The 25,143-nt window shown below is 40.1% G+C and overlaps 1 protein-coding gene across 9 annotated transcripts in view; it reads left to right on the forward strand.

Annotated features, from left to right (window-relative positions):
• The first annotated feature begins 12,613 nt into the window (after positions 1-12,613).
• Positions 12,614-25,143, forward strand: part of LOC122869224 (A-kinase anchor protein 13) — a 106,861-nt gene continuing 94,331 nt past the window's right edge. For 3 of the 9 annotated variants that reach the window (XM_044182031.1, XM_044182370.1, XM_044182458.1), the window contains exon 1: positions 12,614-13,018. The gene's annotated coding sequence lies outside the window, so the exon portion shown is untranslated. Of the gene's footprint in view, positions 13,019-17,141; positions 17,259-25,143 lie in introns of those variants that run through there. The other 6 variants (XM_044182283.1, XM_044182539.1, XM_044182621.1 and 3 more) reach the window with 4 other exon arrangements.

Below are 25,143 nucleotides of genomic sequence, written 5' to 3' on the forward strand. Positions count from 1 at the left end.
ATCTCCAAGAGTGTGTGCACGTTTTAACTACCAGTGTGTGATGGCATATTTGGATAATGGTTGTCTGTCTTTACAGCAGCTGGGATGAGACCTTTTGTCTGAGCGTCCTGAGTGAGACATCCTTGAGTGAGCATGTCCCTGAGGGAGACATCGACTCGCTACTGTAGCTGCTCATCCATCCCGAGTCACTCCAGATAAGCATATCGGCAAAAATGGCTAAAATATTCGTCTTCCCTTGAAGCAGGAAGGAAGGCCTGGTGGTTCATTTTGTTGGGTGTGGATGAGTGCAGAGGTGATTATGGATGTGTCTGAGTGGCCCCCACTGCCGGAGATGGATAATCATAGCTCTCCTACACCACATATCATTCCTGTGGTTGAAAATATACGGACTGTGAGAGTAGAGAGGACTGACGCCACAGAGAGAACAGCAGTTACAGTTGGATGATATGGTGGATTGATGCCAGGGTCTTCCCAAATTATAGTATATTATGTAATATAAAAAGCTCTTAATATATGGATGTATTACTTAGGCCTCAAGAGGCCTCCGTTTCTGTCTCACTCGGCCAAAACATCTTTATGTAGTTTGTTTTTACTGGAGGTGTTTACACTGTCCTCCTGTAATGTGAAAGTGAATGAGTGAAAGAGTGTATGCTGTGTGGTGGACAATACATGGGTGGAATGTAATTAAGTATATTTACTCAAATACTGTAATTTTCTCAGGCACTTGTCTTGCTTATTCTTTTGTACTTTTAGTGAAGTATTTTTTTAATGCAGAGCTGTGTATTTTTTTACATTGTGGTATTTCTACTTTTACTTAAAAGTTGAAATAATTCTCTCATTTGATACTGGTGGTGGACATCATCATCTGATGCACCATGCAATAACCGAATGTATACAACTGCAGCATGGAAAGAGCCTTTTGCATCCTCTTCAGCAGTGGTTCCCAACCTTTTTGGCTTGTGACCCCTTAAAATGAGGAGATGTGTACTTGTGACCCCTCTGCACTGGTTGCAAGTGTCCACCAGTTGTGACCACTTTAACCAAAGAGTGTTTTTTTTTTCTGTATAATACAAATAAGATTAGAGGAAAGTCTGACAAAATAAACATAATTTGATGTAGCACAAGTATGTATTTTCTGCTTTCCTATTCTGGTTATCATCTTGTGACCCTGCAGATTAGTTTCCATCAATACATGTTTAAAACGTCACTATTAAACATTTCTAATATATGGAATTCTATGTAGAAGACTACATAGTGTGGCAGTTGTCCAGAAACAACATTTCATGCCATTATGTCATGTGCAATCTATTACAATTGCTTGATCATTACATTACACTGTGTGTTGCATTATGGGATAATTTTAGTCCACTATATACAGTAAAATATGATAATTGTCATTATATGGACAGCACTATAAAATGGTGCTATGTAGCAAATAGTGAATGATTTTGACCCATTAAATAAGTTCTTCATTCATTACTGCGGCCAGTCTGCCAACTCATCCACCCCCACCATGGGACATGGTACGGCCTGCCATGGGACATCATTATAGAGAGTAGATGTCTTGCATAGAGGCAAAGCTGTCTAATCCGAAGGCCAGATAATTCGAGTGCAAAGAGGATTAGCTCCACCCCAGCAGAGCCATTGGCTAAATTTAGCCCCAATACTCTCTGTTTTCACCAGTCTCCATTTAACCCCTCCTCCAAGCCCCACCCTTGGCTCCCTTCACCCATCCATCCAGGCACGCTGTCCACCAATCACACGCTTTGGACCTCTCAAACTGAATAATCCAGTATCTAGGCCCAACAGTCATGTCCTGCATCCTGTAAACATTAATGATAAAAAGTGAAATCACGTCACTGGGAGACCATTTTGATGTGATCACGCAGTTGTGAGTTACCCTGAGAGGGAAAGTTAGTGTTTGGCTGCTAAAATGCTATTCTCCCTGATGCCTCTGCCCTTCATCTGCAGAGCTTTGTCCTCTGGTGAACACATTGGGATTACAGTTGATGGTGCCTGATAGGCCTGCCTCAGGAGGAGGGGCCCAGCCGCCACAATCCCTGCAACGGCGAGCAGGCTGCATCGCAGAGGCGTCTCATGCAAACATCAAGGAAATGAATAGCTTCCAGGGGGAGGATTCTGGGAAAAAGTGATAAACCTACTCCCTGTGTCCCTTTTCTTACTGGTCTAGCTTGAAACCTCTGCATGCTGCTTAACTTTATTATTTTCCTCCAGTGAACTCCATGACGAGTCCAGGGTCACATAGATGTTTGTTTCCTCTGGCTCCTGACATCATTGCAATTAGCTGCTTGTTGATGATCAGGGATTTAAAGCTTATTCTGCAGTCATTGAAATGCACGGAATTTAAAAGATAGTTTGGGTCGTACTGACTTGAAATGATTTACTTTCTCTTCTTTTCTTGTCTAACATGAACACTTGATAAATGTTGGTGTTGTTTGCTTTCAGTCAGATCTATCTGACTGAAAGCAGATAAATCTGAATTGTTTATAAGCCCCTCAGGGTTTGTGTATCGCCTACTCAAGTTTCAGTTCCCTTTCCTTTTTTTTTTAAGTGCCTCATCTTCTGTATGTGGGCACAAAATAACTTTAAGATAACAAGGCAGAGGAGAGACAGCGAGCAAAACCCTGCTGGCACAATTACTGCTACATAGTTTTGTTCAATTTTTTCTCCTTCAGACTGTGACTGGGCCTTAATGGAGTCAGTCACATTTTATAGGGTGGGTGTTTTTTTAAAAGCAGTTTTGGAGCATCTTGGTGGATCTCAGGGCTAGGGCAAGTCCTAGAACCATCCTAGACATTTTCTTGTGGCTCATTTCCCCTCTATCTCTTGTTTATCTGTCTGATGTGCACAGGGTAAAGAGTTAAAAATAACATTTGGTGATAAAATCTGTCACCGTCTCTGATGTGATTGATAATGCAAAGGATGGTACTTTATAGAGTAAGTGATTAACTTTATGACATTGTAGAGATGGTAATATATGAAATGTATTATTTTCCTCTCCCACACTGGGTAAACATTGTTTTATACAGTATATTTAAAACCACTAGACTGACATCATACATAAAAATATTGACAGAGATGAAATTTGAGATTATGTGTCAGCAACAATAAGTCTGGCCCTCTCTGTTTATTTCCCCATCTGTGCCTCTTTTAGAATTTTCTTTCTGAGGTCTCTGTACCTTCACTCCTCCTGTTTGCTCCTAATTAAAGAGGAGAGATCTGAGGGAGTTAATCTGCTGGGCTTTGGTGAATGGAGGTGGGATGTGGAGGTGGGTGGGAGGCAGCGTGGGTCCGACCTCCCCACATCTCTCTCATTTGATTGGACACGCCAGCTCGGCTTAAGTCACCTGACCTGGTCTCTGGCGTGCATCCAGGACTGCATGCGTGAACACATACATGCATATGAAGACTTAGACAAAGACACAGGTTGGTAAACTTTGACCTAAAGTCAGGCAAAAGGCCGACTGTGAGGACACAATCATAATTTTACTACATTGAAAATCAATTGAACACACCATTCTTAGGTCTGAAAATGTTATTTTACCATTCAGGATGATTGGTGGAACATACACACACGCATTTTATGTGACAGTGATTTGTATTGTGGTGTGTTTGGACTCCACAAAGACAGTAAATCCCAGCTGATGGGATCAACTGGACTTACTGACCTGCAGCACTGCAGGCACTGACATCTTGTGGACATGACAGGGACTGAAATTATTCATAAATGCTGGTAATTACAAAAACATGATTGATTTATCTCATAGAGATCTGACCACTGATTGCTTTCTCTCTGTCTCTTCCTGAAAGTGTTTTTACTTTATGTTTAAGTAGCAATTGTAACTGTCAACATTATAATAACTGTTTTTAGTTGTTTAATATATCACAGTTTTCAGCAAACAGCTGGGTAATAAAAGCTTAAAGCTGCACCATACCTCACCTTGATACACACATTAGTGCCAAAAACAATGTTTTGAGCACAGAGAAATTCTAATACTCAGCCAGTTTGTGGTTTATTATCATGGTTACATGCATTTAATAAGCGGTCATGAGTTAAAAGGGTTAGAGATCAGTCTTAAGGATAAGGATAATGTTCTCCTGCATTTTTTCTACTGTCAACAAATCCCATAAAAAGACCAAAACCAACGATGTCTCTTGATACTTTACGACTTCCCTACCTTGTCTGTGGCGCACAAGCCCGCTGGTTTGTACTGAAGACGTAAATCACAAATGTGTTGTTTCATTTTTTTTTAACGGCTAAGTAATTTCCTAAAACAGCCGGGCACTGTAGTTTTTAACAAATCTTACTCAAACAGGGGTAAATTGTGTATTTGCTGGGCACTATTTTCAGCAGCGGATTAATACACATTTGGTGCTCCAGGGAGTATTTGCAGCACCAGCATGGTGCATGTGGGATTGCCTCAGAATTAAGTGTTTGTTTTTATTATAATCAAGGAACATGTCACCTAGTGCAACAGTATGGCTCACTGTGTTTTTAATTATTATAGACAACAATGGCAGTAGGATCCATTCATTGTTGGTTTTGGTGTTTTTTATGGGATTTTTTAGCAATTAAAAAGAAGCATAGAATTTCAGCAGATTGATCCTTTAACAGAAGCACACGCATTGGCTGTGGGATGGCAGTGTTGGATGTTACCCAATCCAACCAGCTGAATGACAACAGCATGACTGGTATACTGTTATCTGTGCAATTATACCACACCCTGATGCTCTGAGACAGTTTTACAAGCTGAGATGAAAAAAATGAGCCGGAACTGCTGGAAAATCACACATCCAAAGTCAATTTAAAGCTGACAGTTACCGAGAATTTGTATGAAATGCTCTGAGAATTGTTATACCTGTAGGGTTAGTATGTAAAAAGCTCTGCTAAAACAAATGGTGGGTGGCAGTTGAATGAACTGTGTTGCCAAGAAAACAGACGGCTTCAACCCAGAGAAAGCTTTCAGAGATCTTTTTGATCTTCATGGTGTCAGAACTTTTTGTGCTGAACATGTGTCAACTTTGCCAAAGTAACAATGATCAGATACTTTAAAGCAAAACAGTCAGGGAGTCTTGTGTTTTGTTGGATACAAGTCAAATATTTACATACAGACAGATTTTTAACTTTTGCCTTGATACATTTCTCAAATAGATGGTTTCAGTCAACTTAAAGCTGCACTAATCAATATTTTTATATTAACAATGGATGAAATGACTGTTTGTAATGTGAGAGGGGTCGCTCATAGTGATGAACCCACAGAGAATTATCACCCGACTTTGCAGTTTCCCTCAGCTCAACAGAACGAATCTGATGAGGCAACATGTGAAACCTGTCCAGCATTAAATGGCAAAGACTGACAAAGTTAGCGACCAGATGGTGAACACAGTCAAGCATTCAGAAGCTAAAGGGTGAGGTATTTCCCTCAGCAGAGATAAGTGAGTATTGGACTTACTATCTATAAAAAAAGAATAAATCAGAGTAGTCAATATGATTTGGCACAAATTAAATGTAAAAATCACCACCGATAATGGCTAGGAAAATGCCTTCATTCTAAAATGAAAGTGTAATGTGTTTCCATTTAATTGGGGACAAAACCAACCTCTAAACTACTGTATTATCATATTGTTTAATCACAAAGGGTAGCCTACATATTTCTGAGAACAATGTCAAAATTCATAAGAATGGTGCACTCTAAAAATAAAACTATAAACCTATGAAATCTGACCATACAGTGTATGAATCTGACTCCTAACTAGGCAGTAACGATCGGTTAGGCTACAACATGATTGACATGACATTGATTTTTCTCCAGTGAGAGGGAAGAGGGGGCGGGATAGGTCCACATGGGGATTTGTGAGAGGGCGAATTACACTGCAGCACGGATATCATTTGTGAGGCTGTGAGCAGACAGTGTCAATCACCGCATTGGGGAAAATAGCGACCATAAATGTAAAAAAAATGAAGTCGCTTGTCAGATTTTCCTAACAAGCAACCGTATTTTGTAAAACAAGCCCCCCCCCCCAAAAAAACGCGATATTTTTCAAGCGACTTCACAAAAAGAAAAAGCCCAAAGTCGCGTATTCTAAGCGGACTTGGCAACTCTGAATGAATGCTAATGTTGCTCTGTCTGCTGGCTGTTTATTTGCATTTTTGCCACAAAAACCCTTATACGGTGCTACTAAATGTTTGTGTTTTCACCTTGTTGTGCTGCTCCCACGTGGCCAAAAAAATCAGTTAGTGCTGTTTTAAATGAAGGTGGTATGAAACAATCAAGAGATCTGAAGGAGATCATGCTATATGATCAAAAGCACCAGAATAGCTACTAAATGGACCTTGAGGTGAGATTACAATCCAAATTTAAACAGCACACTTAAAACACAAGTGTTTGCAGACTGGCCAGGATGTTGCGTATGGGCAACTTATCCTGCAGTTTATTGACAAATGTTACATAATTTGGTTATTGAAGTTCAAACACTTTCAAGCATTTCCCACTTGCTGCCATTTTAGGCTGCAAATGTTTCCCAGCGCAGCCTTAACTGAAGAAAAACAACAAAATCCTCACGACCCAGACTGAGTGAGAAGAAATGTGGACAGCGCTGCTGAGTGTAAGAAGCTTTCCACTGAACTGAGACAGCGTATGCGGCACTCTGAAGGCACTTCAGCCAAATGATATGCCTCTCGCTCCCTCCTCCCTCCTCTTGCAGTTAGTGTGTTTTTGTCTCTCTATCCAAGTGTTTACTCTGGCTGGGGGTTTTTTCAGCACTATCTCTTCCATCCTCTTCCATCCAAGTCCTCAAACTTACAAAACCTCCTTTTATCGCGGCACAAAGGCGGCTATGTACTTCTTTGTGTCATGCTTGTTTCCCCCGTCTCGCTCATGTTCTGGCAGTCTGCAGACCGCCCTGCTTCAGCATTCCCCCCACGTCCCTCCACTCCTCCTCCAGACTGCAATAATGTGTCTAAGTGCAGCTCAGCATGGCGGTGAATGGGGGCTCTTTTCAATACCACCTGCCATTTATCTAACCCTCGGCTGGTTACAGGTGGAGGAGAAACACAAAGCTCCGCGCTTAGATGCTTGTGATGGAAGGAAGGCCCGGCTGCCTGCTGGGGCTCCGAAACACCCTTTCTGTGGTTCAATTTCTCATACACTGATGGAAACCGTATACCTGGTGTGTTTGTAACACTGTGTGCATGTGTTTGATGAGGTGCCAGATACCAGCTTGTTTTGCAGAAAGTTGAGCTTTAAAGACAGCAATACAGTTTGCTTTATAGTACATCTTTGTAGCTTTAGCTCTTATAGGGTGTGAGGAGAGTTCCAGTCAAAATCACGATATCACTTTGGAAAACGCAAAAGATCAATTCAGGTTTAGCATTAAATATTTGTACAATTTCTAGGTTCCAACATGTGTAATTTAGTCAACCAATGACATAACAACTTTTATTCTGTTCAAAATCATCAGCAATTAATAATCACTGTTCCTCAAATGTGCAGAAATTTCATTTTAGTATATAAAAAATTCTAATATTCATTTTATACTCATCTATCCACCAGGCTTAATGTACGTCTCTCTGTTCTGTCTGCTGCAGCTGAAGGCACACCATTATTGTGTTTTTCTCTCTCTGGCAACAAGCATTTATTTGGAAAAGCCAGCAAACTGTTGTGTGATTCATTAGTAATGCTTTCGTCACAGTTATGATCCATAACGGCAGATAAGCTATGCTGAGAGCGGAGTGAGACAGACTCAATTCTAGATTCTGAGTTGGGAACTAATACTCAGAAATATTTGTCTGACTCTGATGGGTCAGTCTGCTCTTACAGGTGACCAGCCATCAATGTGGATTCCTAGTTGGCTCATAAAATTATCAAAATCGTTTAGGATGTGCAGTCATCACGACTCCCTCTACGTTTCATAAACAACTCCCTCTCTCCCACCCCACGGGACATTCTGACATTATTAACAGTGATTTCATCTCAAAGTGTGGGCTCACATGCTCGCCAGGCTCAGCTGAAAACCACTGGATGTTTTTATTTTCATAACCACATAATAAAAGCTGTGTTCAATTCATGTCACTCCAAAGATGCCAGTCAGGTGAATCTGTGCCCTGGAAAGGAATGATTTTAAACACATCCTTGTCTTATGTGTTATCCATGTTATTTACAAGCTCTAATGAATTTTGTTGATTTCTGAAGGAAAACAATGAAATGTATAAACAACACAGCTTTGTTTGGTTCAACTAAAACCAAGGAATGAATGCTCCTTTTCAGCGCCGCGCTGCTTTGCACTCATACATATACCCTTATGTATAGAAACCTGATGAAAGGTAAGGTTATTCTAAACCTGCGTCTAGTCATTGTACAATTTATTTCTGTGGAGGGTTGACACATGTTGAGTAGAACACATTTCACACTTGTGGGCTGCTGAGGATTAGAGGCATTTGAATGCTAAACAGAGCTTATCAAATGTGGGGAACAATTTCTGAATATAAGGAAACCATTTCAGACAAGTACACATACTGCATGAGTTGTTTTGTTGTGAGGTAAAACAGCAAAGCAGAGTGTGCTTTCCCGACGTTTTATGGGTTTTTATGGTTTTGTGGGATAAGTAAAAAGGAGTATAAACTATAACCTCCAGTTGGGGATTCTTACGAGGCAAACATACAGCATTTTAGAGCAAAAGAATTTTGTTAGAAGAGCCATTACACCTTGCATCAGTTCAGTACTATTTAACAAAAACATGTGGCTAATGGCTCCAGAGACATGATGGCATCACCCCTGTGCTTGCCTCCCTACACTGGCTCTCTGTTAGATTTGGAAATTTTATTGCTCACTTTTAAGGCCTTAAACGGCCTTGCTCCTAAATACATCTCAGATTTATTGACATGGTATGTGCCCCCTCGACCATTGAGATCCACGGATGGAGCCCTGCTGGTTACTGCCAGATCTTAGTCTGTGACAAAGGGTGATTGGGCTTTTGCTATTAGAGCCCCCACACTGTGGAACTCTCTGCCTCCTGAACTCAGACACACTAAGTCTCTAGCTTGTTTTAAATCGCTTCTCTTTGTGAAAGCTTTTGGAAATGTTTGATATATCTTTTTTATTGTTTTTACTGTTTTAGTTCCTATTCATTTGAACAAACTATTGTACCATTCATTTTATTGTCTTTACTTCCTCTTTGCTCATGTTCTTCGGCCTCATTCTCATTTGATCTGCCTTGTCTGGTTTTATTTCTGTTTGTAAAGCACTTTGTAACATTGTTAAGAAAAGTGCTGTATAAATAAACTTTATTATTAAAAGTTTATTATCATGGCTGGAAATGGCTCAAGAGAGTTTGGGTGCCTTTACTTCAAACCACATCCCCGGAATGTGTGTCCCTGCTTTCAGATATCATTGCAGAAGGCCTTCTAAACCAGCAGAGGGCAGTTCAAACCACAAGAGTTTTTTTTCCCAGTGCGTAAAAGGTGCAGTCACAATGAGACAGCCATGAAACCTCCCTATTGAGTATTACAAAACATGGACCACTACTCAATAAATTACTAATCTGAAAAAGGTTAGTTAACCATGAAAAAGAAAGGAAGGAAGAAAAGACTACATATTCAGATAATGCCGATCATACCGTATGGCATGCAGTCACTATAGAATTTTATATGATATTCAGACACAGTATCTACAGAATTTTGAATTTAGTGACCTTACAAGTTAATACATTTTAATCCTTATATAGTAGTACTATATCCTAACATTCCTACAGGATGTGATATATAGTTGCTCTTTCAGAATAGTAATTAGCAGTTAAAGTGATGGAGAAAGTACAGACCTGGTGGAAACAGTTCTGTCTGGCAACATTAAAGTGATGCCAGAATGAGTCAGCACATCATGGTGATCAGAATCCGAATCAGAATCAGAAATACTTTATTGATCCCCGAGGGGAAACTCTTTCGTTACAGCTGCTCACTATCACGTCAATGCACGCAGGAATAGAAGTACTAAGCAAATCAAAATATAATATGCTATAATACAGGTAAGATAAATTAAGTACAAAGTGGATATAAAGTATAAAAGCTAAAATAAGTGTAAAGTACCAAAGTGGATTTAGAGGTTGATAGTATGTACAGTATAATACAATGTAATAATATAAGTAATAAGTAATAGTGCAATAATGAGTACTGTCAAGTTAAGTGTAGCTTATTAAGATGATTATGAGAGGGTGGATATTGCATAACAGTAATAGAAGTATAAATAAATATCAATAAATAGGGAATATTAAACTGAAAACAGAGTATATTGCACAGAAGTATTAAACAGAGAATATTGCACAATATTTCATGTAGTTTGGCCAGCATCTTCCTCTCTGACACCACCGACAGAGAGTCCAGCTCCACCCCCACAGTGTCACTGGCTTTACGGATCAGTTTGTTGAGCCTGTTAGCATCCGCTACCCTCAACCTGCTGCCCCAGCATGCAACAGCAAACAGGATAGCACTGGCCACCACAGACTCATAAAACATCCTCAGCATTGCCCGGCAGATGTTGAAGGACCTCAGCCTCCTCAGAAAATAGAGGCGGCTCTGGCCCTTCCTGTGTTGAGTGTTCTTAGCCCAGTCCAGTTTATTGTCCATTGATGACTATAGTTCAATAAAACTACAGTTAAAAGTGAACATATTGTGCATTAATACTTTATTCATACTTCTGTCTTCCTTATTTATTATTGGAAACATGGTAAGATCAATTGTACAGCAGTTGGTAGCTAGATCTTTTGTGACTTTTGCCTTCAAAATAAAAGCTTCCTCACTATATGCAAATAAACACGTACATCATTTCCAGTTGCAAAGACAAAATGCGTTGTTGTTTTTAACCTTAATTTGATGAAATTATTGTTTATCAGACCACAAATGAGACAAGAATTAGGTTGGAGAAATGATAGACGCTGCTGGAGCGTAGTGTTTCTGGTGGCCGGGCCTTACTGATTACTGTACAAAAACACAACTTCATAACTTTATTTATTGATTTTGGTGAAACTGGATCAAATTTTATGGAAAAAATATTTTCTGGTTTTCCCTCTGATGTCCTCCGGCTGGTCTGCCTCAACTGATTTATTTATTAGCTTTAAAGCTTAAAGTTAGAGTGCAGAACTGTTGTCTCCCCCTAATTACACAAACACTGTCAATGCGTGCATTTGACTATGCCTACAGTGAGCTCGCCCCAGACTCGTGTTCAGAAGTAAAAAATACAGAGAAATTTCTGCAGATCCAAGACAACAATCCATTATTTAGATTGAGTAAATGTAATAGCTACATAGCCTACTCCAAATATTTTACCAACCTGTCCAAGAGTAGTAACTTGACACCAGATTTAATAACTCTGCAAAATACAGAGAGATTTACCTGGCAGTGATAGGCTTAATCAGCATTGTGTGAACTCGTTTGGCAAGGGCTTGAATGTAACAGACGTTCATTTATATGTAAAAGTCCCGCGCTCTATCTTTAAATAGGAGGGTTAAAGCTTTATTAGCTTTATTAAACCTCCTCCTCCCAGCGGTCCAAAGCTACCGTACTAGCGGTGTAAACACCAACACTCCCCCGGTGCTCCAAGCTCAGAGTCAGCTAGCGTTAATATGACAGCTAGCTGCACGGCTAACTGAGCTGACTAGGTAACGGCAGCTACAGTTAGCAGCAGTTAGCGGTTACTTTAGCAACAAGTAAAGCTATCTGTCCATCAGGGAACTCTGTAAATCACTGAGAGTTGAGGCAAAGCAGCTGGAGGACATCAGGCAGCGTGATTCATTTGTTCTCCATCCACAAGAATCAATTTTGCCTGTTGTGGCGTCTTCTCGTTTCGCACTTTAATATGGTGTTGTCGGTGTGTGAATTTGTACATACTTCCACTTACGCAGGGGATGTCAGTTGAGTAGGCAGTCCTTCAATGTGGGCCAGGACACATTCACGTACACACTGCTAAAAGAATGTGGCCATATGCGGCCGAGGCCCAGGCCACCTCCAAATGTGGTCTGAGCGATCAGATCTCAATGCATCCTCAATGCGTCTTGGGTGCATTCACAGCTGTACTTAGAGCTGTCCACTTGTGATTGGATCATCCAATACGCATGTTAATGCCAGGTGTAAACAGGGCCTTACAGTGAGCACACACACACAACAACAACAAACAAACAAACAAAAAACAAATAAGCTAAATCCATGCCATAAAACGACATTTCTTATATTGGTTTGGTGCAATTTTAGTACTTCCCACTGCAATAAAATGCAGAATCAACACAGAGTAAAAAGGAAACCAAGTGTATCCCACCCACTCAATTCTAATTTTGTTACAGGATTATCATGGCATACTACACAAGAATTAGTCAACAGTCAAGAAGTCAGAACAAAGAAGGTTCGATAACATATTTCTTATAATAATTCCCCCTCCTTTTATTAGTTCGACGATAACATTTAACCAAATATCCTTCATCAGCTTCATGAGGCATGTAAAACCTATTTGAAGTTACTCCTTTTATTGTGAAAAACACACACAGGATGATAATATATTTTTGCCAGCTTTATCTTGCCACTGAAAAGCGGACGCGAGACGTTCTCCTTGTCTGTTACAGTCACAGTTATAATACTTTACCTCAAGTTGCCTATAAAATTTGTTAAAAATCACTTAAATTACTTTGGCCTACGTCGCGAGTGAAAATGTACTTCTTCCAGTCTGAAAGTGAAGTCCTAGAAGAAACCCAATGCAAATAGGGCCCTCCTGCAGACTCCTCCCACTGAGTTGTCCTGGGAAACACTAACAACTGTAAGAAAGTGCAGTCAGTCCTCCTGTTTCTGACCGGGGAGACTTTGGTGGAAGACCCGCACCGCCGCTCATCCTTTTCTACAGTACAAACCTTTTAAAAGGACAATTCGGCCCAGCTCCAAACACTGCAAGTCCATCCACTGGGAGGATTATTATGCGTCCAAAAGCTGCTGCTTCTTCACACTGAGCTTCATCTGCTTGAGGTAAGAGGAGTCATTTACAATGTAGCCCGTTGTTAACTGTAGACTGATATGAATAGACTCTGGCGTTACTTTCTGTCTCTCAGTGGTGTTTTACATTTTTTTAATGGCTGCTGGACGCTGGGTTTTAACTTGTTGCTTTGTAGCCGTGACATCCTCATTCAGAGCCTGTAGGGCCAATGTGGGAACTTCTCACGTTTCTGTGAACTCAGCGACAGCGAGGAAGAACTCAGTTGTCCCATAGAAATGTAAAATGATACTATACAAAAGCAGCGAAAGTATAATATACGCAATATTCAAACTACAGGAGATACAAAAAATACTGTGCAAAGTATGCTAACTGTACAAGAGACGCTCTAGTTAGCACTAAAGACATTCATGCCGTTAAGGCATATTCTTTAGGAGATTTAAAAAAGCACTTAGCATGATTAAATGAAAAAATATGGTAAATATATGGACAAATAATTAATATTACGAGCAGAAGACCTTAATGTTGATATATCCTTAGGCTATAGTACATGTTTGGAAAAATGGCATGTGATGTTTGCATGGTGATAAAGTCAAATTCTAATTTTAAGCTGTCATTCTAGTATTTCAGAAGTTATTCTTGGAGGAATATGCGGTATTAATTGCTTTGCATGATTAATCAGAACAAAATTACACAGCTCCAATCTATGATATAACATCTCTTTTTATAACTATAGTGATAGAAAAATGATAAATACTGATATATCACCCAGCTTTATCTGTCCATATTGGAATACATTGACAATATCTCAGACCTCAGACCAAACCTTCCATTAAGCACAATAAGATCATTGCAAAGTCACTGTTTGGCAGCACAGACACACTTCAAATCTATGGGGCAATTTTTTTTTCCATCAAGGAAGTTGAATTGCACAACCTTTATTTTTCATGCTAGTGGGAGGATCTGCACACATGTAAAGGAAAACAGTGGCCTACTAATTCATTTACACTCGCTTGACCTCAGCCACTTAAACACTGTTCAAAGGACCAGGCGCATAAACATGGCCGCCTCTGGTTTCCCATGTTGTAACACACCCATAGGTTTGCTGAGAACTCTTATCATGGAACACATCTTCTTCCCTGCCAGGGTTACTTGGACCAAATCCCACTCAGTCAGAACTTGTGTGCAAACTGCTCCAGTGAAGGTGCTCAGTAGCCAGTTTAAACTGAAAAGCTGGTTCATTTAAAGACAGTCAGAAGCTGGAAGGAAACTGGAGTTCTGACTGTAAAATCCATCAGGTTGCATCTTTCCAGTGTCTTTCAGAATGATCTTTTGCCACAAAATTGACACTAATCTGACAAGTGATCGTATGCTTCATGCTGTCTTAATACGAGCACTAACACCCACAATAATAATATTGGATGCTTGGATGCTAATGTTTAATCTTAAATGTCAGAGAGTATGGATTACAAAGACTGGACACAGTTGTTATCATTCCTTTTAAAGTAACCCAATTAGTCTTCAAATGTCTTAAATGTCAGGGCCATCGTGTTTTCAGTGTAGGTGTCATTTTTGAATCACTGTATATGTAAGTTTTTAATGACAATCTTAACATGCAAATAAATATGAAAGTAAGAATTTCATTCCAAAATGAGATATCAACATTACTTCTTCTGATTACCAGCATCAGGGAGCGGCAGCGGACCAAGCTGCAGTTGAGTTCTTAGATTGCCAACAATCCAGAAACCCATAGACATCCATACACAATCACATTTTTATTCACAAGGCTATCAGGAGAGGACTACACAATGCCTCCATTACACAAAAGCATATTAGTGTCCTCTCTGTGTGTCTCTATCAGCAAACTTTAGACTCACTTGTGAGGCCTTCCCCGTCAGAAATATGTATTTAGCTCCAGAACAAGAGACAAATGAAAGAGGAGTTGGCCTCCCATTTAGAGTGCTGTAAATTACCAAGAGGATTCTGCTGGCTCCAAGCTGAACCCAGCCAATTTCTCATCTTCACAAACCCCCTAATTTAATGATGATGGAGGATACACACAGTGTCAGCCTTGTAATTACACCGTATTTAGTATAGAATGGAAGCATTAGAGGAAGTCATACAGGTACTAGTTCATAATGTAGCGCTGTCTCAGGGATGGGTTTTGTATGCCTGGGAGGGCTGAATTCCCTGCTGATATTCACAATAAAGCCTTGACTTAGTTTTTGTTAAGACTGGAATCGCTGGAATCCTCTCAGCACGCCAAACAGCAGCCGCACTCGCTGTTCCAAAACAGCAGCCATCTCTGCAGCTTGTACAAATTTTGTGCCTGGGAGTAGTGTCTCCTTCCTCCTGGGACTTATTGGGGAGACTTTGTTGTTAATTGTTACTGTGCCTGTGGTGCCACCACATCTTTCTCTAAAAAAAAAAAAATGTAAACTTTGCCAGCCAGAAGTTTGTCTTAAAATAAAGTGTGTCAGTTGCTTATAAATCTCTCATATGAAAATGTGCCGCAGGTAGATAGGATGGTGGTTTGTACGGCCATCCTGTCACCAATGGTGTGACATTTTTGGATAATAATGCTGATATAATGCCTAAGTTGTGGCAGCAATACCAAAACAATACCATACAAGAACTTTACTCAAGTAAAGGTGTATGAATGTTGATTTAAATCAAATTTCTGAACAAAGAATACCTTAACAATAAGACAAATTTGACCAGACATTTGATGCCACCTTTAAGTACCTGACAGTTGAAGTTTGTTGCTTGTTACAGTTACTGTGTATGTGCAGTTCTGTGCTGTATATTCACCATGACACATTATTGTTTACATCTGCATTTTGGTTGATGAGATTGGATCTTGTAATAATGCATTAAGGTCAGACTTGCATTTCATTGCAACAACAACAATGCTAGAAGTCTCCATATGGACAGAAATAAACCTTTTGTGTGCCGACTCGCCAGGAAGGAAACACAAAACAATCAAAAGACAGGGAGACTCAAATACAACAATGTAAAGTGATAAAACTGGATTGTCAGGATGGATGCTGTGCGGTATTTACTGTTGTCTTCAAGCTATCTGGAGGAAGTCTTCTCTTGTACACATACTGAAATCAGATTTTAGTATGTGTACAAGAGTATGTATAGATGTTTCCTACCCATGAATATAATCCAGCCACTCGCAGTATGGATTCAAGGTACATGCAGTACCACGTATAAAGGACACTGAGCCTCTGTCTTAAGTGAGACAGGACTGAAGTTTGTTCCTTTTTTTATGGACCACAAAGTAGTGCTGAGATCGCTCAGGTGTCTGTACTGCCATGTACTGCTTAAACTGGGTGTGTCACTTACCAATACTCAGGATCTGATGTGTCTCTGCCGTGTGTTATTTAGGGTGAGTGCAGATGTCAACCTGGCATGACTGGAAGAGGATTTTTGTAGTTTTGAAACGTTTGCATTGATGACATTTGAGTGAAAGACAAATTTAAAGCAAAACAGAGAAAAGAAATGAGGAAATCCAGCAGGTCGATTGACAACTCTTACTTCCATTTAGAAGACATTTTCAGATTTTTAGAAATGAAATAAAATGCATAATATTAAATAAAATACAAATGACAGTTACAGGGAAGTTACAGTGCAGTAATAAATTGTAAGTTGCCCCAAATGTAACAAAGAAAATAGAAGTGCAGTAGAAAAACAGCAGTTTTTATTTAGATTAGAAAGTGGCTAGAGTTGGGGCGGATTTGAGATCATCAATCCATTGGGATGGTTCAGTGTATCCCAGAGCTTCCCTATAATTAAATGGTTGAGGGTGAGCAGCTGTTGACCATGCTGTTTCATGAATTTTTGGATTGTCGTCGGCCTTGAACCCTTCTCTGTGTATTATCCTAGCATAACGCTCTCACTGCTGCTGATTATTTTGTCTGATTGATTGATAAAGAGATCGAAGAAACGTGTGTATCTGCACATGCTCCAAACTGCAACACTTTCAATAAGGATATGTTTTGAAAGCATTATAGTTGCAGCAGACACCTGACCTGTGGCCTGTAGGCTCCGCCTCTCCGCTCTGACATCAGGGCTTTGATCTGCCTACTGTCTGTGTTAGCACAAAGCCATATTTAGCTCAGTGTAATCAGTGCGGTGAGAGCTCACATGCCCGCTGCTCAGGATACCTGCCTAGTATAAACACACCTGCTCTCTCTGATGGACTTGAAAGGAATTTAACGTGCACCTGAAGGAGTCTGCTCGCAGCCGTCGTCATCAGGTAGACTGTGGGTACGTTTTTCCATTGATGCCTACATGTGCCGCTTCAGAAAGCAGCACATGTAGGCTTAAACATTGAGTAACACATTGATTTTGAAGGTTTTCTTCCTTCCCTCTTCTTCCTTGTTTTTGTTTTGATAATATTCCCCAGGGCAAAGTTCGACTGTAATGCACCTACTGTGCCTAGCAACGTCTGCCTCAGTGATAATGCTTAATGGCTTTAATAACAACGTGTGACCAAAGAGTCTACTGTTACATTAAGTTGTAATTGGGCTCTGCTTATCGGAAATTACATATTTTATCTCTGCACACACTCCTCGAAAGCCAGTTGTTTTTTAAAGCTATGAAGGAATGCCTACTACTCTACATAAAACTACTGGTTAGATTATTATGAAAGACCTGATATGCTTCTAAAAGGATGGACTATGGAGGCTTCACACATTTGAATTTCAAATAATTTTAATAAGAAACATTCTTTTCCGTTCCATTGCACCAAACGACAAAGAAGATTTCCACTCTCTGACAATCAAAGCTTTCTTTGTCCTTCAGACATGTTCTCTACAATATTCTGTTCCACTTTGTTCAAAGTTTTTTGAAGGTGTTCTGTGTTTTTCTGTGTTCTTCTCCACATTAACTTTTTGGTCATATGTGGTATGTTGTGCCTTCAAAGGCTGTGATTGGTTTTATGTAACAGGTGTGCTTGGTACAAAATACAGGGCCCTGGATATAGAAATTTAATGTAGACATTTAAATATTGTCAAATTTTGTGAAAATGTAAAATCACAATCTGTATGATGATACATACATACATGATATTTTGATGGACCACATGATTCTTACTTGTAATGGGTAACGAATAAGTATTACACGTCCATTACATTTGGGACTTGCGAGTAACAGATGAAAAAAACAGGTTAAATATGAAGAAGCAGAGGCTGAGATATCCTGACTTTTAGTCCCTAGTATGGGTCGATGCTGGATCCTACATTTCCCATAATGCAACTCAATAGCATCTTACTTTAGACTCTCCTGCCTGGTAAATTAATGTCTTTCGCCACACCTCCAGTTTGTGATGCGGCTATGTTAAAAGGTCTCATCATCCTCACGACATCATCAGGGTTATTTTCTCAGACGTTAGAAAGCTCCATCAGAGTCACAAAAAACTTTATACAACTGTTTTCACATTCTGTGTAGTCCTCCTCATGATGAAAAAACTGGTCTTCATGTGTAAAATTGGTGGAGTGCCCCTTTAAAAAATATGGAGCATGTGTCAGTAATGCTTAAGCGGTAAGACAGGATCTTCTATTCAATATCTTTGTGGTTTAATCTAGTACATAAATTGATGTTCTTGAACAAGCAGCAGGTAGTTCTAGAGGTGGACTACTTCAACATATATTTAGATTACAAATATAAATCTCATTAAGTCCTTCCATTTATTCATTTCCTGTATGAAAAATAGAGCATTCTTGTGGGCTGAGATGCCTGTTACGTAGACAGGGAATCAGTGGGGGAAGTGAACGACTCATGCACATCACTGGCAATTCAGTTCCCCAAAGTGGTTTTAGTTCCATTTCCAATGAAACAGAGAGAGTGGGTTGTCATGTGTCATCTGGTTGTAGTGTAACATGTTGGAAAGACCCTAGAGACGACACCAGTGTATCAAAGGGTAAACACACACAAACACATGCATATTTGTGGATAATTTAGAGTTTCTGATTGACCAAACTTGCATGTCTCAGCTTCACATAGAAGGAACCAGAGCTGAGATTCAAACCCAGGACTTTGTTGCTATGAGATGATAGAACTAACCACAAAGTCATTATGTGGTCACTATCAAAGCTTTGGAGACGTACATACTTTTACTGCACATGTTGCATCATTGACACGTTTCAGTTAAAGTTGGATGGTTAATTGAAATGATGTAACCTAACAATACACATCAGCCATTACTGCAGTGGGGGTAATATTAATCTGATCAGGCCTGCTGTGAGAGGTTTGCATTGCTCAGGATTCTCCGGGCTAAACCTCTTACCTCCCAAATGGGACTAACAGCCACTTTCCTTTTCTAAACCTCTGATGCCTCCCATCTGTCTGTGTTGTTTTCTTTGCTCCTCAACCCCTGTTTTGTCTTTTTTTTTCATTGTCAGTTTATTTGAAATATCATATTGATCATTTTGAGAGATTTTGTACCAGTGTCTGCTTCTGTAAATAAGTTGAAATCCACATCGCTCACCTAGCTATCACCCATCAGGATCTTGTGAGAAATTGGCTTGCCAAGTGAATTCAAGAAACAGAAATTGCCCTGTGGATTTTGTAATATGTTCGGCAAAGGTATATAGCAAAAGCATATATATATCCCTCTGCAGGTTTCTGGGCCATATTGAATTTCTCAGCACAAACATTTCATCAGAAAGCCATGACACCCTTCAAACGTCCCTCTAAATATTAGCTCAAGCCTGTTCTTTCTGAAGGGGTCACCTTGCCTAAAACGTAGCAGCAGCACTCGTATTTGCTTAAAGGAAAAATTCAGCTTTTTCGGAAATATGCTTCTTCGCTTTCTTGCCGAGAGTTAGATAAGAAAATCGATATTACTCATGTGTCTGTATGCTAAGTAGGAAGCTACCGCCAGCAGCCAGCAGGCTTAGCTTAGCATAAAGACTGGAAACAGGGGGAAACAGCTAGCCTGGCTTTGCCCAAAGGTAACAAAATCCGCCTACCAGCACCTCTAAAGCTCACTAATTAGCACTTTATATCTTGTTTGTTTAATTGATACAAACCCAAAGTGTTAAAACATTTCCCCGTTATATGGTGGGTTATGTATCAGACTTTTTCTTGGCTGAGACCAGTAACTTCCTGGAGTCTCTGCTTGCCTGGTTAACTGGTCCTGGCCAAGAAATAGGCTGGCACATAACCCCCCGTTAGCTACAAATTGTCGTTTCTACACTTGGTTTTTGTATGGATTTAAAAAAAGAAGATACAACATGTTAGTGAGCTTTAGAGATTAGAGGTGCTTTGGACAGAGCTAGCTGCTAGCTTCATATTTACCGTACAGACGTGACAGTGGTATCAATCTTCTAATCCACCGCTCAGCAAAAGCGAGTAAGAAGATTTCCCAAAATGGAACTATTCCATTAAAAATGTCTACAGAGCACCTTATGGCTTCATGGTGTGGAAACAGAGGGGGAGGGGGTGGCATCAAACCTGGGGAGGAGCGATGATCAAGGGCCAGGCCCTGATTACAGGCCGGCCCCAAGTGTGCCTCACAATAAGATAATGCTATCTGGGCCCACAGGTATTTGGTTTCAGTGGAGAGGGTAATAACTGTCACCAAACATTGAGGAGACCTTTCATCCCCCAGCCTTGTGTTGTCAGCCAGCGTTTGTGTGCAGTCTCTGCACAGAGGCAGCTTTTGTGTGGCAGGGTGAGGTCACGTCACCACGATGGCCTCATATCTGTCCATAGACACAATAGCTTAGGTTTGATTAAATCAAACAGCCGTGACTATCTAAATGGTAGTCAACATGGTGTGTCCAAGTTACTGTGGTGGCGTTGTTGAGGAGGTGACGTAGCCCTGACTAATTTAGCTGTGGCCCAGAAGAGCAGAGCTGATAGTGAACTGTAAAAAGACTCACACAAGAGTTCAGCACAGAGCAGATGCACTTTGCTCTCTCTGGGATTTGGTGCTATAGGGGAATGCAGTCAGTGTACGACAGGTTGTAGTGGTAGGCCAGTAACTAGTGGTTAACCAGGGGAGAGAGCATGAGAGGTTAAACAAACGTCTGAGTTAAACATCAAACCCAGCTGAGCCACACAGAGCCTTAATCCTCCCTCAGTGTGCCACATTTGAAGGCTTTGATTGCAAATATTATGTATTCATTCAGGAAACTAGCTGCTGACAAAAATGTACTAGTGAATTCTTCATGAATTTAACTGATATGGTCGTCAAGAGTTATAGAAGTCTTGCCTTATGAGTCAAACGTTGTTCATGTTTGGAATGAAACTTTTATTTGGACAGAAAAAAAAACTAATTAGCCTTTCGGGCCCAAAAATGTCTACTTTGATTCAGTCTTTATTCCTACAGCAATTTTGAAATGTGAAATTAGATTTAATATCAATCCCAAGCTCCAGCACTGCAAAATCTAATAAAAAGTGTATGATGTGGACAATAAAATAATGAAAGGACGTTAAGAGAAGTTAAAAGATCATCAGTGAACTGTTAAATAGTTCTTATGAACTCTGTCTCTCACCAGGCTTTAAATCAGCCTGAAAGCTCTCCATGGCACTCTTATCTGCCATTTGGTGGAGGCTTTTATCCAAAGCTCCTTACTGCACCATGAGGCCTTACAGCCAAAGAAAGAGTGACCAAAACCCACTTGGATAAACCTGGCAGTGTTTGTCAAAGGCTCGTAGTATAGTATCGTTACTCACAATTGGAAAACCAGCAGAATTGTATGTGGATTTTATGTCAAGACAAATGTGCCTCTTGGTGATGTTTTGTATATTTGTCCTATGCATGTATCTATGGAGAAAATAAACCAAAACAGCCAGAAAGAATAATTTATCCAGGCCAGGTTGTCCTTAGTTTATAGTAAAGGGGATATGCCTGCATATGTAAGGCACAAACTCAGCCCTGCCCCTCTCTGAGACTTGAGTCCCGTGTCTGTTGTCATTATGGAGCCCTGGTGTTGGATGACACCTCAGGTCTATATTGGGCTTCTGTCCCTCTTTACAGGTGTCTCCATGTCCTTGACTGCAGCTCTCTATATGCACAGCCAAATTCAAAAAGCTTCATGAAGAAGCAGCCCCAGGTAACGGTTGCCCCCACAACACGGATCCGCATTGACATTCTTCAAGTTAATTAATGGCCAATGGAAGGTTTTTGACCTAGAAAGACTGCAGTATGAAGCTTTGAGGCGATAAAACACTGACGTGAAGTTGTACATTGCCTGTTATGTACGTTGAGTTTAAACAATGTGACCTGTTTTATTTCAAGTACCTGCACTGGATTCTGCACGCTGTACATCTGAGCGGCTATTAGCATCCACTTTCTGCTTTATGGCATTATTTATCCAGGAAAGGTTTGCTCTTTTTCAGCAGCAGATGTCAATATTTAAACCTAGGAGTTGATCAGTACAATCACATTATATGCATTGCTCAGTGGCCATTGTTGAGATAAAGTGTTATTTTTTTCCTATCTTATTTAGAATTGTGTGGTTTTCACTGGCATGTTGCCCCTGGCTGCCGCCGTGATAGCTGGATTGGTTGAAAATGTTCATTGTTCTGTGAAGGACATACAATCAATGATCTCACGCAAACTCTTGGGCAGTTATGAAGAATAGTGAGATAAGAATACACGTCATGACATACAAGAGATGCAAATAAGTATATTAAAATTCCTTAGTATTTAAAACATTAACAAAATGTAGGCCTAGATTTTTAGGCAAGTTCAGCAAATACAATGAGACACATTGTTGAACATGGTCATTGTGATTTTTATTTTCCAGTATTGATGCCATTTTGTTGATAAGATTAGTAGGCAGCTATCCACCAAACTACGGTGTGATAAAGACCCTGTAAATGACTGAAAGGGCAATGCTATGCTGCAAATGGGCATGTAGATCAAGGTTGTGGGGTGGAGTTAGGTTAGCACCTTTGACTCATGCATGAAACCGTGCTGCTTTTATTTTCTGAAGTGTTTTGGGTTTGCAATGGTCTCCTAGCAACTGCAGAACCCTGACCTACACCTAACACGTGCATTTGTTTTAGCAGTTTAAAGAGATGTGACCTTTGGACAGGAGGACTCAGATGTTCTTACAGGGAGTCTCTTACAGACAGAGCTGCATGAAAAATGTTGAATATTGGGTAATACACCGTAATCAGTCTGTCCTGTGCATGTGGTTGTGTTGAGGAATCCACAGCTGATCATTCGGAAGGGTGTAGGAGACGGTCTGATTAATGAGTTGTGAAGCTAATCCTATTTATCCTCTCATTCACACTGCAGTCACATGGCTATTATGGCTTATTTTGATAGCCCGGGGACCTGTGGAAGCCATAACAGGTCCATTCACAACCCTGACTCGGTGTATCACCACTCCTATCCCAGCACTGAGGGGCTTTTGTGTCTTGATTTATTGGTCCATTTGTGACGACTGTTCTCTTGAACGTGGCTGATGCCCTGCTTCTTTGTGGCCTTCCTGCTGCAGAGAAGGAAAATTCTATTTTAACAGCAGTTCAAAGGCAGTTTCTGTCATAATGGAGGCTCGAAGGAGCTCGGCTGAAGGCTGGCTGCACCCAGTATTTTAGGTGGAGTTAATGGGTTGTGTAATCTGTATAAGCAGGTGTCGGGTGGCCGTAGGGTGAGCTTAGATGCCATTTCTCAAAGTTCTTCCATTACCAGAGAAGGAAACTAAGTTTGGTTTGGACTTTTTCTGAATTACAGGTTTTTATTTACCCATCTTGTTTTAAGAAAAATGGATTGAGGATAAAAAATATATGTTTGATGGTATGATTTGGTGCAGATTTTGAGTCAATTATTGTCTGAAAATAATGGGTTTCTCTAAAAATGTCAGTTTCACTCAGGCCCATTCCTCTCTTAAGTAAACCAAAAGTCTAAGTTAATATTGGCCTTGGTTTCGTTTCATTAAACTTTTTACGTTTTATGATTAGAAAGGATATTTTCTGACATGTACACTGTAACTTGACCTACAAGTCCAGGTATTATCCACAACACCAAAATATCATGTTGCAATAAATTGCCTGGAACTTGTGTACCTCTGAGAAAATACTGCAGCCTTTTGTGATACAGAAATCATTGAATTAAGTCCTGTCATTTCTGTAGTTTCCATATCAGGAACTGTAGTTAGAAATGACCTACAGATGTAGCTATTTTAGAAGTCCCCTGTGTACTTGATTGTTGCTGCCAAAGAGGAACTGATTGACCTGATGAACTGTCACACCCACTATACTGTACAACCATGGGGTCAACTGGAGGAAATAGATTCAAGGCAGTCTGGTGAACAGATATCAAACCTGCATTAAGAGATATTTTTGATGTTAACATAGAACCAAGTGACTCCTTGCCCTGTGAAAGAGTCATTTGTAGTGATGAACACAGAGAATTTACACCCAACTCTGCATTGTTTCAGTTTGGTTTGATTTACTGTTGTTGAATCCCAACTCGCTCATCAACACCCTTTGTAAAACAGTGGGCAGACAGTTCCAGCAAACAAGCTCAGACGAGCCGAATGCGCGCTAGCTGTTTAGCACAAAACAGGAAAATAAGAGTCAAAAACTATGGGCTGATGAAGAAAGCCGAACATCTAGCTAATATTAAGATAAACATGCAGGTATCTTTCTCAAACAACTGCTAAGGCTGAGTCTTAACTACTTTATTAGCCACATTAGCTTGATAGGGCTGTGTTTCTGCCTCCTAATGGTACAAATATCCAATATCATTGAAAGTGTAATTAGCTATATACAAACAACCAGTACATCCGTAGGTCCTGCTGTTTATGAATTGCACTATAGACAAAAAGATAAAGGCTTTAACTTATAAATTTCCCTTGTTCATTCAGAAAAGGGGTGTGTTAAATAGTTTAGTGTTTATTTCCCCCAGAAGTTTACTCTTAACAGAAACGGCTCTGAAAACACATTTAGACCACAATGGGACCCTTTCCAATTATATGTTGCTTGATTACACAGGCCCACAACTTCCTCCTCAGGTGGGAGGACATGTTTGCTACTTTAGATTGGCTAACTCACTTAGCTTGACAGTTTTAGATGTATTTTGAATTGTTAACCGGTGGAGCAATTACATCCTGTGATGATGCAGTACACTGAATCAGCTTCCTTTATGTTTATATTCCATTCCTGCATCATATCAGAAAAAAACTCAGAA

Source organism: Siniperca chuatsi, linkage group LG1 (genome assembly GCF_020085105.1).
Source record: "Siniperca chuatsi isolate FFG_IHB_CAS linkage group LG1, ASM2008510v1, whole genome shotgun sequence".
Taxonomy (NCBI): domain Eukaryota; kingdom Metazoa; phylum Chordata; class Actinopteri; order Centrarchiformes; family Sinipercidae; genus Siniperca; species Siniperca chuatsi.